The following is a 13,104-nucleotide window of genomic DNA, read 5'->3' as shown; positions in this document are numbered from 1 at the left end:
ATCCTGTACTGTCAGTACGGAACATGCTGATGTGGGAAGCAGTGTAGGTCCCAAAGGGAACAGTGGTACTAGAGTATCTGATGGTACTGATGTCAAGGGCTGTAAAAGCCACCATGAAAACATTTGTGGTGCCGAATGCAGCAGTGCCGAGGAGATTCCTGGTACCAAGGTCCCCCATTCTGATTCCAGAACGAGCCCTATTTCCACAACCTGTGGAAGGGGAACATTGGGGTGGAGTGCAAACAGACCCGAGTGTTCGCTGGCTCATTCAATTGAAGGGGCTATAGTTGACACAGCCCTGGCAATGTCCTGCACCAAAAGAAAGGTCAGGACCAAAAGGCAGAGGAGGTCTATACCTGCTTAATACGCTGCTGATGTGGAAACAATTAGTACCCCATCATCTCCCTCGTCAGTACCAGACTTAACAGATGACCAAAAGATAGAATTGACATCAACGGTACAGGGGAGTCAATGGTACAGGGTTTCTAACCTCCCTACTAGGTACTGTGGAAAGGTTAGAGGTACCCGCGCCATCCTATATGCCAGCACCAGCTCCATGCTCATTTTTCCTGGGAGAGGTGGAAGAGTCACCCCAAGACCTGGAGTGGCCTTGTATGGTCTTGTGCGACCTTTTTCTTGGTGCACTCAGCAGGGAACGGTTCCTCTCTTTCTTCAGGGAGGCATATGTTCTGGAATGTGAAGTGGCAGCACTCTGAGCCCAAAGGCGATATCTGACCCAATGAGGGTGTTTTACTGAAGCACACTGCCTGGCCTTTTTGAGCAGATGCTGCTTCAGGAGAAGCTCCTGAGCCACTTGAATCCGTTTCTTAAATGATCTGCATATCGTGCAATGCTCCTTGATGTGGGCCTTACTGAGACACAACAAACACCACATGTGGAGATCACTGTTGGGGCTCGCTCCCCCACACGAAGGACAATGTTTAAATCCCAGTGAGGACATTGCCAAGGGAAACAAACTACTCTAACCCTAAGGGTACTACTACCTATATACACCACAAGAGAAAAAACTAACCAGGTGAGAGGTTGTGGGGTTGAGATCACACACGGCTCTTACTCCACTTGCAGGCGATAAGAAGTAACAGAGAAAGGGTTGGGATGGTGCCGCCTCATGAAGCCAGGGAAAGGGCCATAGCCACAAGGCATGAGCTCCACTTCTCTACAGGTACCACTAGGTAAATTTCTCTGGCTCCAGTGCGCTGGGCGCGCGTACACACACACACACTCACACACTCACACTCTCTCTGAATTGAAATACACAGCTGCATCTTCTCAATAAACAGCTTGCTTTGTCCTCTCCACCTTCCAAAGGCAAACAATCAATCTTGCAATTCAGTACTGTAATGGTTTGCAGTGGCAGCAAGTCAAACTGTGAGGCACACCAATATAGGAGTCAATTTCCCAACAGCGAGCACAAATACATTTTGTGACATAATGTTGTTTGCATTCTGCACTCTGGTGGTCCCCAGTGGGCATTAAACTCCTATTTCTTCTCTCCACCCTGTTCAACATGGGCGGAGGGTGAACCCTCCTTTGGGGAGGCTAACCCACTGGATCCAACCCCCACCTGAGCCTCGCCCCCCCCCCCCCCCCCCCCCGGCCAGGAGGAGTCCCGAGTATATCCCCCATGGCCAGAGGAGCCCCGAATTGCCGACCGGCCAGCCCCTAGAGCACCAGCCCCAGCACTGAGCATGGGCCTGAGCCTCAGGCCACCGGCTGGAGCTGAGCCCCCACCAGCCTCAGGGGAGGGGGGAGCAAAGGCGTGGCCTTGGGGAGGAACACAGACCGGGCCACGGCCTGGGTTACGGGAGGCTTAGCCTCCCCTGGCCTATGATACCCACTGCACATGTTGTTCATTGAGAATGTGTGGAAGTAGGAACCAGCTACAACAGTTCTATGTCCTCCAACTTTCTGCTCTCCTTGCACCAGTTGAGGAGTACAAAGTGAGCAGAACAGAACATAGAATCTGCCCCAAAGTACTAACTGCAACCTCTGGATCCTTTCAGAATAACATGCAACAGAGGGTCCTGTGGCACCTTTAAGACTAACAGAAGTATTGGGAGCATAAGCTTTCGTGGGTAAGAACCTCACTTCTTCAGATGCAAGTAATGGAAATCTCCAGAGGAGAAAAGCTTATGCTCCCAATACTTCTGTTAGTCTTAAAGGTGCCACAGGACCCTCTGCTGCTTTTTACAGATTCAGACTAACACGGCTACCCCTCTGATACTCAGAATAACATGCGGCTCTCAGGCTGAAAAGGTAGGACTTTGTTGGTATATGGGAATTGAATTATCTTGTTTTATTTACATTTGTATGATATTCAGAAAAAAGGTCTATTCCATTTTTCTAGACATTAACCAGTATTCTAAGTGAACCTGAATTGGAAAGGAAGTGTTCAGGATGTAAAAGCTCCAGTTCCAGCAACATTTGCCCACAGAAAAGTGGTAAAAATTGGTACAAAATAAGAATGTGTACACACAAAGAAAAAAAAATAAAAGTTATTTTTGGCTGGAATAATGGATCTAAAATATGAACACCAAAATTCTCTCATATGGACAGTAATCGCAACAATTCAGAATTTTTCACCTTCAGGGTGATAGTTTATTCTACCACCTGGAAACAATGGGTTCTCTCACTATGCTGGTTTATAAAAATAAATAAATATATATTTTTAAAAAAACATGCAGTATTTACACAGGAATAAAATTACGTACTGTAGTATTCAAGATTAGATTTATCTCAAATACAAAGTTATGAACACTAGTGCTTTGGTATACCTTACATAAAAATCCACTTTAGGGCAAGTCTGCATCCATAGACTTGAATAAAACATCTGTTAAAACAACAGTGATTAGGCATAGATCTAAAATTTAATCCTCTACTTTATTTCTTTGTTTTCCCTTTATAAAGTATTTTAGCAAGGCTTCTATAATATCCATGATCAGGTAACAGAGAAAATAAAGAAATTGGCATTTAATTGTGATTTTTATCGTGTTTTGCCCACAATCTTTGCATTTAGAGAATAATCGCACCATCACTGTAAAATGGAAGGACCTGCACGAAGAACTATATATGCACAACAAAAAGTCATTATTTTTTTACCCATGGGCTATTATAGTCGTGCAAGAATGCAAGCCAGGTAAGTATACTAAATAGAACATGCTTCAAACCATGAGTGTCCTGGCTTCTGCTTGCTTGCACTACAAAGTAAATACATGGAAGATGAAATTTGTATAATAGTGGAATGCATTGCAAAATCCTAATTAAAAGTTGAAAATTACTTTTAGAAGGCATGAAAGTTTTGGCACATAGAACATGCAATGCTATAGGAGTGTGAAGCCCCAACTCCCATTCCTCCAAGTATTAAAACCTAAACTCACACCATGTACTCATCTGAAAACTGCAGAATTACAGAAGTGTGTATCAGGTCTGTAACCTGGTGTGAGATATAAGAATAAACACACCATGTGCAAGTGATAGCAGAAGCCAGGGACGATGAAATACTGTCTTGGTGGCACAACAGATTATAGCAATAACCAACAACCATCTCCCAACAGTTTAAATACTCCATTTGAGCAACTGGAGACAAAAAATTATATTTCAGACACAAAATTCAATTCACTCATTATGTTAGTTCAGAATACAGAAAGCCAAATATCTTACATATCAGATTGGAAAGAGACTGACAAAGGTAAACCCTTATTAATGCTTTACTTTCCGTGTATACCACCACAAACTATTATGAGGATTTTTGAAGACAGTGGACACTACACTGGGATTCCTGAAGGCATGGAATAGAAAAAATAGCAATTACAAGAAATTTTGCAACTTAAGGTATATAACTCTTGAGAATGAACATATCCACTGAGATTTGGGATGGCAGCAATAAGCTAACACACAATGCCACAATAAACTGAAACAAACAAGGGGTGTGTGACAGATGCCCATTGATGATTCACTACTCTGTGTCAGCAACTCCTGCCAGGCCTGACATTCTCGCTACACCTAATATATTGTTGTCATGATACGTAACATACACAATAGGTGGCATGTCACATATCACTGAAATACTAAATTCACTGATCATTAATATTTCTTGCATGATAATACGTATGGGATGTGTACAAAGAGTTATGGAAACCTGCTAGAATTATATTATTGGAATGTGTTTGACAAGGAATGCCTAAGTCCAGTCTGCCCTAAACAATGGAAAGTGTATTTGCTTGGCTGACCAGCCTGATTGTTAGGCAGAGACAATGAAGACACATTTACATAAAGAGTTAACAAACCATTCAACCTAGCAATGGGGGGTGGGAAGATAAGTCTCTTGCGTGGGTTCTGAATTTTAAATAAGTAAATCAATCAACTGACTGTATACAATATTGCTTTATTATATGAGTGTATCAAATAAGGTTTTTTTTTAATGAAAGCCAGTGCACATTGGTGATTACTATCATTGTAAAATGTATGTATTAGAACCATATGAGGAATTACAAACAAACAATCACTGATATTATGCTTTCAAATCTGTGACCAAAGGAAGCTGATTAAACAGGTTTCAGAGTAGCAGCCGTGTTAGTCTGTATTCGCAAAAAGAAGAGGAGTACTTGTGGCACCTTAGAGACTATCAAATTTCTTTGAGCATAAGCTTTCGTGGGCTACAGCCCACTTCATCGGATGCACAGAATGGAACTTTTCATGTACACACACACACAGAGAACATGAAAAGTTGGGAGTTGCATATTCTCTGTATGTGTGTATATATCTCCTTACTATATGTTCCATTCTGTGCATCCGATGAAGTGGGCTGTAGCCCATGAAAGCTTATGCTCAAAGAAATTTGTTAGTCTCTAAGGTGCCACAAGTAATCCTGTTCTTTTTGCTGATTAAACAGGTTTCTTCACAGACAGGGGAAAGGCATCTATCTACCTGTCTTCAATTAAATTAATCAAGGCATGACCAAAACCAACTATTTTATGTAAAAGCCCTATTTACATGAAAATCAGCTGGGGGATGAGAAGTCCACAGCAATGGAAGAACAGCATGAGGTCATCCGGAGTCAGGGGACAAAAGTGAATATGGAAATTACAAGGAGACAGAGGAAGCCATCTTGTCATCCATCACTAGATAGACAAAGGGCATGCTGAGAAAGATGAGTCCTTCAAACAAGTGGGTTGAAGCCTTTGGGAACTGAATATAGGTGAGAAACCTGATTAGGCAAAGGTCTTTCACCTAAGATGACAAGGGAAACTGGCACCTTGTACTTCTGTGGGAGATCCCATCTGAGAGATAGCCAGCCATTTTGGACAAAGAATAATTGGTGGAGAGAAACCATCTTAAAGACCGAACCTGCTTGCTTGAGTTTTAGACTTCTAGATGAGTATTTTCATTTGTATGTGCTTGTAACTCTCCCTACCTTTATTTCTTGTACTTGGTACCACTTAACCTGTGCCTTTTGTTAAAAACTTGCTTTATTTTTAAACTAAACCAACCCCGTGCTGTGTCTGAACAGAATTGTTAACTTCAGTTAAAGTGGCTAGCATCTGGGAATTGTCTCTCTGAAGGGTAAAATGAACCTTATTATTTCTCTGAATGGTTCAGGAGAGGACCAGACACTTCGGGACAGGTAGTTTTGGGGAAATTCTGGACTAGAAGTGTGTTGTGTCAATTGGCTAGTAGTCTCCACCAGCCTTGGTTACCAGAGTGTGGCTGTGGTGTAACAACCAGGCTGCTCGAGTTAGAGCTGCTGCCTAACACACAGCAGCAAAACATTTTAGAGCATTCAGGGTTACAGGAGAAGCAGTGACATGACCCCTGGGCTGGTCTGGACTTCATCCAAAAACATGACAGAGTATTTTAAAGTTCAAGAGCCCTTGAGGAACTGAAAGTGGATGCCACTAGATTTCTCATTTTTTCAAGGTATCACTGTTGGAGCAAATTTTGCCTTTTTGTGCTTCAGTCTAAAAGGAACTATATGCTGAACTGTTGTGATTCTCCCTACACTTTTCTTCACAGCTATGACTATCTCAGCATTTCCAACCCCAGGCATTACAAAAAACATGAGTCAGGCCCTAAAAAACAAAAAATTGGCATAAAAGTCATGAGAACTTTAAAAAATAAATTTTGGATTCTAATTTGTTGTTTGGTTTATGAGTCTTTAGGATGCCATTGGGTCACTTTTTCTAAGTTTTCCTCTGTAAATCTGAGGACTAAGACCACCTTTTTTTAAGATAAAGTTCTCATATAACTAGATTCCAAGAGCTGGAGCTATGAAAAACAGAAAACAAAAATATTGCAAGAGTCATGATAAAATCATGAGTTCACAACATTATTACTTATAATGGAAAAAATTATTTTATATGACACCTTAACGTCAGACGTTCATGAGTAATCAACCTATAAGGCCTTTGGAGGGGATGCCTACCTCAGTGTTTGAATCTGAGTTGCAATGCTTTAATGTACAGCCTGTTGAAGTACACCCAATTGCATTTATATATGTATACATAAACACACACACATGCATAAGTTATACAGTAGACGTTTGTTAGCAGCAACACCTTGGAAGAGCAACTGCTGCTTACGAGCAACATTTCCCCTGGGAACACTTCCCCCACTGTGAATTGTCCACTCGGTAACAGCAACATAGTCGCCGCATAAGAGCAACATTTGTGATGTTGTGACATCACATCTTCTGCTTACCTGCATCCTTTTTGTGTGGCAAAAACAGACAAAATGCCAAGAGGTCTGTTACTGAAAGAAACAATACAGATTATCCGAGACTGTCAAACTCCGGGGGCTACTCAAAACCAAACTGTAGTCAAATGGGAGTTGCACAGGTAGGTTGAATTCAGAATATGGAAGCAGAAGGATAAGTTTTTGGCTAAATATGAAGACAGACTATCAAATAGCTGCCGTAAGTGCAAGTGTGAAGGAAAAGCCCTTGATTTCAACCGGTCTCTCTTTATATGGTTCAAGGAGAAGAGAGTGCATGGAGCAACTGGCAATCAAGGAAAAAGCCCACCAGTTTGTCGCTTCACTTGGATTGAACGATTTTAAGGCAAGTGATGGTTGCTTTACCAAATGGAAGAAATGCTTCAGTGTCACTTACCAAAAAGAGCATAGCAGTGGCAGTGCAAAAAACGTCCTCACATTCTTGAGACGGTTTGACCGGCTGACATCTACAATGCTGACAAAACACGACTTTATTTGAAAGGGCTCTGTGACAGAGGACATGTAGAAAAAAAAGGAAAAGCTAGAAGGAAGGAAAGCTTTAAAGGACAGGGTATATGTGCTCATCTGTGCTAACACTGACGGCAGTGGCAAACGCCTGCTATTCATGATCAAGAAGTCAAAAAGACCCAGATGCTTTCCAAAAGATTTCAGTAAACTTCCTCTCAATTATGTCAGTTCAATGAATGCCTGGATGACGGGTAAGATTTTCATCAACTGGCTAAATGTGGGATCCTCAACTTCGCTTGCAGAGCTGTAAGATATACCTTTTATTGGATAACTGCTCCGCATACCCTCAAGGAGTGGTTCTCATTAACAGCCAGCTTGAATTTTTACCCCCAACATGATATCTTTGATGCAACTATGGATCAAGGTGTGATTAAGAACATGAAGGGACATTACCGATGTATAAAATAATTGCAAACTGGATTATTGTTGCTCTTGATGTGGACCCTAACACACATGTTCAGACATTCCTGAAAACAGTAAATGTATTAGATTGCGTTTATCTTGTTGCTGAAGCATGGCAAGATGTAAAACCAACAATTTCCAACTGTTTCAGGAAAGACAAATATGCTGTACCAGTGGAAAGTGTGCAAGACGAGAATATTAAAGAGTTTGACAACCCCCCAAATGATGTTCCACTTCCATTCAACAAGGAAAAAAGAGAACTCAGTAGCTGCTGTGGTTGAGGATTTGCTCATGTTTGGAGAGCTAATTGATGAGGAATTACTGAGCACTGCAACTGCTGCAAGGCCAGAGAAATGAGATTGTGTTGATGAAACATATCATAACAAAGATAGAGAGAATGATTTTGATGAAGTTCTCTCTCCAACAAACTGAGTTGTTGAAGGCTTTGAACACACTTTGGCACTATTCTCAGCTAGAGGAACTTGGTGACAGGGTCTACAGGTCTCTTTGGGACATTGAATACCATTTTCAGAACAAAACTGACTGAGAAGAAGCCGAGCAAATTAAGACTTCTGTCACCTGAAATCTGTCAGTTTATCCATTCTTTAATTAATTTACAAGTTGATACACACTGTATAAACAGAATACACTTTGACGTGGAATAATACTTCAATTTAGGTTACTACAGTATTATTATTATTGTTTGCTTAGCAGATATCCTAATCCAGGACAATTTACAGTGCGTACAAAGTATTACAGTTAAGTGCAAGTACAAAAAATGTTTACAAGTAAGATTAAAAGGTGGCGTTTCTTGTCATGGTTGATGTTTGATTCTTCTTAAAATGTAAAAATAAAAATTGATACTTTTATAATGTTAACTCATTTAATACCGCTTTCTTGATACAGTCTTGATAATAGGCTACAAATGCAGAATAGAGCACATGTTTAAAAATGTACACTACATTCACTAATGTAATACTGAAGCAATAATAATAAACAAACATACATCATATTGTTACAATTACAGATTGTTAGCATGTACTGTAGCTATTTTACATATTAGAAAAAGCAGGCTGTCTTTGGTCAGATGACACACCCCTTAACAGCAACTTAGGAGCAACATAGCAAAAGGGCATTGATATGATGCGTCTACTGTACATACTTGCAAGGATTTTTATGTCAATTTCTTCGAATTCTTGTTCATCTTCTTCTCTCCCTCCTCCCCAAGGCCTTGTCTACACTATGGGGAAAAATCAATCTAAGCTACGCAATTTGAGTTATGTGAATAGCTAACTAAAATCGATGTAGCTTAGATCTACTTACTGCAAGGTCCACACTAGGTGATGTCAACGGGAAACGCTCTCCGGTCAACTCCCCTTACTCTTCTCGATCTGGTGGAGTTCAAGTGTCAACGGGAGAATGATCTGCGGGTCTTCTCGACCACTGATGCATCGATTGCCTTGTGTCAATCCCCCGGTAAGTGTAGACAAGCCCTAAGTGGCTATCATCTCCTGTCCCTATGGACCATCTTCCATTTCTATGACTTTCTCTGTTCAATTCTCTATTCGCAGGAGAAGTGACTTTAAATTCCACACTGATGAACAGGCTGACTCCACTGCCTCCCACTTTCTTAAATGTATTTGACTTTCATCTCTGGTTTCATCCCCATATTCAACATCTATGTCACTACTGATCTGATCTTCACGAAGAACTGTTGTGTCTTCACTTTTGTTACTTCCAAGCTCCCCACTGTTCAAACCTCACCATTTCTTTTTCAACGTTGCTTATGCTTTCACGTTTTCTTTCCCCTAGCCTTCCTCCCCATCTGAGTACTTGATGCTTGCCTTCAACTGGAACTTCTCTTCTACTGGATTTCTCCACTCTCTTCTGTTACTACAGTCTCTCTTCCTCATTCCTGGCTCTTCCCTATTTCAACATCTGCAGTCCTTGTCTTTCTCTGGAGGAGTCCTATGAGTATTCAAATCTCAACTTTAAGTTTGTCTAACACTTCAGATCTGCTTCGTTTCCTAATGAATAATACTATTTCTCTTGACTAATTTCCTTGGGCTTCAACTGTGTGTTCTTTCAAACAATTCTAAAGATATTCTTTTATCATACAGTAAGCATAGAAAATATTGCATGAAAATAACCCATTACAATACTGCACAATCCATCTTTTCAGAGAAATAATTACTTTTCTAAACATGGAGGACCATTTTAGAAAATAGGCTTGTAAATATCTGTAGTGTCCTATGGTAACACTAAGTTAGGCACATGCTTAGAGAGGACTACAGAACTACAGGGTACATTATTAAATAACAGTTAATATTCAGTAAGTAGCTTTCTAAATAAATGGCAATATTGAAACAGTTTTATAAAAGGTTTGAAAAAGGTAGAAGTATCTCATTTTAGATAATAAGCACTGCATTTTTTAAAAAAGCTGGCAAGATAGAATTGGCTCTCTTTCCACTCTAAATCTCAATTTTCCTACATGCTAGACTGCACAAGATAGTGTGAAATATGTTAACTGTCTCCACAGCCCCTGAAGAAACAAGAGCACATCCAGCTACTCTGATAGTTAAGAAACGTCACACTCCCATGGCTTTGGGTTTCACACTTATCACTTTGCACATTGCTTTTTCAATGGGATTCTTAAACTTGCTATACACCTGAGAGCAGAACATACCACTGAATTAGCACAAATCTGATCATGAATTCTGAAGCAAAACCATGTTAATCCATTTTCTGCAACAGATATAATTCATGTCACATGACAAATAGCAAAAGAAGAAAACCTGACTGATATACAAGCACAAAAGCAGTAATAGTACAGAAACTGGCATCCATATATAAGTTACTGAATGGGTAATGAGGTAAAGCAGCAAGATATACAGTCAAAGTGGAGCAACAATTATAATATTGCCAAAAGAGGGAGAAAGAAAGGAAAGGACAGAAGTGCTCTGAGCTCCCATATCAAGTTTCACCGACTGTAACAAGACTTAATCATTGTTTCCAATCTCAGGACAAAAAAACCCCCACAGCTACAGTACTAGCCCACCATGTTTCCTGATGCAAAAATTAAATAAAGAAAATGTTTATTTCAAATCTTAAAGATTACAATTTTTCTGATCTACCGTCAACTCTTTTCCTCCTCTCCTCAGAAATTTTTAAAAAGTCAGTTTTGCGCTCAAAAACATGCCACTCTGGAAAATCCTGGAGTCTAAAGCTCTTTATCTACAGAGTAAAATAGGCAGCATCAATTCAAGCTGCCTGGTATTGCTCCACCAATGTGCTTATATGTCATTTAGGGTAGTGGCTTGTGTTATATTTGAAGTTTTTTCACGAGGAAAGGGAATGGCTCCATCCAGACACTTCACAAAGTCTTCTAAGTAGTCAGATAATGACTTTATTACTACCCACATAGACTGGATTTCAACTAGCAACCTCTCAACAAAAGGCTCCATAACCCATCAATAATTCCCCTAGTTATAGTCTGGAAGCAACTACAGTTAACAGAGACCGGTATTTTTAAGTAAAAAGGAATTAAACTCTTCTGTACTGAATATTGATTGAACAAACAACCATACTCTTTGCAGAATTTTAACTAACATGCTCTGTGCAAAAATTTGTGCAAATTTTTTTTTAAATCAATTGTATTGAACACACTATTTTAGCCTATAAAATGTCACTGCAAAGATGAAGCAACCCTAAAACAGGTATGCAGCATTTATTGTTTATAATTCTAGTCTCCTAAAAACAAGTAAAAAAAAAAAATCAATGTTTTCCAGACAATCACTACCACTACTTCTCCTCTTTTAAATACAGAACAAAAAAAGTTAATAAAATATTTACAATTCTATGATCAAAGTATAGGCTGCTGACTGACAATCAAACTTGAGATTTAAGGTAGGCATTTTACATCTTTAATTTGTAAAATATAGAGAGCTGTGCAAATCCTACTAACTTAAAAATCTTATGAAACAAACAAAAAAACAACCACCACCCTCCAATACATTAATGAAATGGAGGGACAGGGGAAGAGAGGTAAGGAGTAGACAACAGATAACAGTACTGCTCTTTTGTACTTGAAGGCATAATGGAATTTTCTTAGAATCAACTCTATGAACCAGTGGCTCTGACTGAAACCAAAGAAACACGATCTATTCAGAGGATTGCACAGCTACTTCAGACAATAAAGCTAAGATGTCTAATTATTGGTATATGCTACAGAGTTCAACTAGCAAAATATAAAAATATATGTACCTTAATATAATCTTGGCTAAAAAAGTTTCCTTGGAATGAAACCTCAGGCTGACCTAAGTCTAATGCTGTCATCAAGATAATTTATAAGCAGACTATCAAAATGAACTTTGAATGGTTAGTAGTTATAGCAACTGTTGCATTACACGTGCTGTCCATAGAGATGGACAAAGATACCTAGCAACAATAGAAGGTATACATAACAAGGAAAGTCAGCTCTAGAAGACAGACTGAAAATAATCAGTGACCATAAGGTTACTTTATATGGTTCTCATGCTGAAAAGTATTGGAGAACTCAGCACCTTGCAGGAGTGAGCTCCACCTCTCCTATTCATGTTTTAGAAATAACATTAAACATTCTCTCCTCATGTTTAGTCCTAAACAAAACTTTGAAATTTATAAATTAAGTGACCTTCTACTGTGCAATTAAAATAAAATATAGAGGTAGTGTAACTTGGTTTACTCACTATTATTCACAGTGATAAAAAACAAAATGAAAAAGCACAAACAGATGGATTTTAGTACAAAGTTACTAGAAATCAAACACTGGTCTCATTCGAGCAAGCTGCAACTCCATATTTTTCTTTGTTGGTAAGATGTATGACAAAGAACAAACATGGAACACTGCCCATGACAAGAGATAAAACAAACCAATTACCATTAGGTGTGTATAGCAGACAGACAATTATTTGAAGGACAGTGATACTTCTAAAAACCTTTCAGTATTTAGTTAGCCCACTTTTTTCAGCAAAACTCTGATATGTAACACCTGAAAGTTCTCCGTTGCTTAAATACAATTTTCAGGACACTAAAGAAAAACTGATGTGTGGGCAGAACTATTACAATATATGCAGGAATAACATTTACCATAGAAATTTTTCAAGTGCCTGGACAACGTAAGTTGGAAGGGGAAATTGTTAGTGACGAAAAATAGGGTTACCATATTTAAAAAATAAAAAAAGAGGACACTCCACAGGGCCCTGGCCCCGCCTCTTTCCCACCCCTGGCCCTGCCCCAACTCCGCCCCCTCCCCGCCCATTCCTCAAAGTCCCCGCCCTAACTCCCCCTCCTCCCTCCCAGCCACGCGAAAAGGGCTGCCCAAGCACTACCGGCTTCACGGTTTGCCGGGCAGCCCCCAGACCCTGCGCCCCTGGCCGGCACTTCTCCAGCTGTGCTGGGGAAGTG

At 39.9% G+C, this 13,104-nt stretch overlaps 1 protein-coding gene across 9 annotated transcripts in view; it reads right to left on the bottom strand.

The window, feature by feature from the left end:
- CEP170 (centrosomal protein 170) overlaps positions 1 to 13,104 on the bottom strand; it is a gene marked incomplete in the record, with an annotated part of 185,383 nt that overhangs the window by 130,882 nt on the left and 41,397 nt on the right.

This window comes from Trachemys scripta, chromosome 3 (genome assembly GCF_013100865.1).
Source record: "Trachemys scripta elegans isolate TJP31775 chromosome 3, CAS_Tse_1.0, whole genome shotgun sequence".
In the NCBI taxonomy this organism is placed as follows: Eukaryota; Metazoa; Chordata; order Testudines; family Emydidae; genus Trachemys; species Trachemys scripta.
Note: the sequence above shows the minus strand (reverse complement) of the source record. Positions and strands in the feature narration are given on the sequence as shown.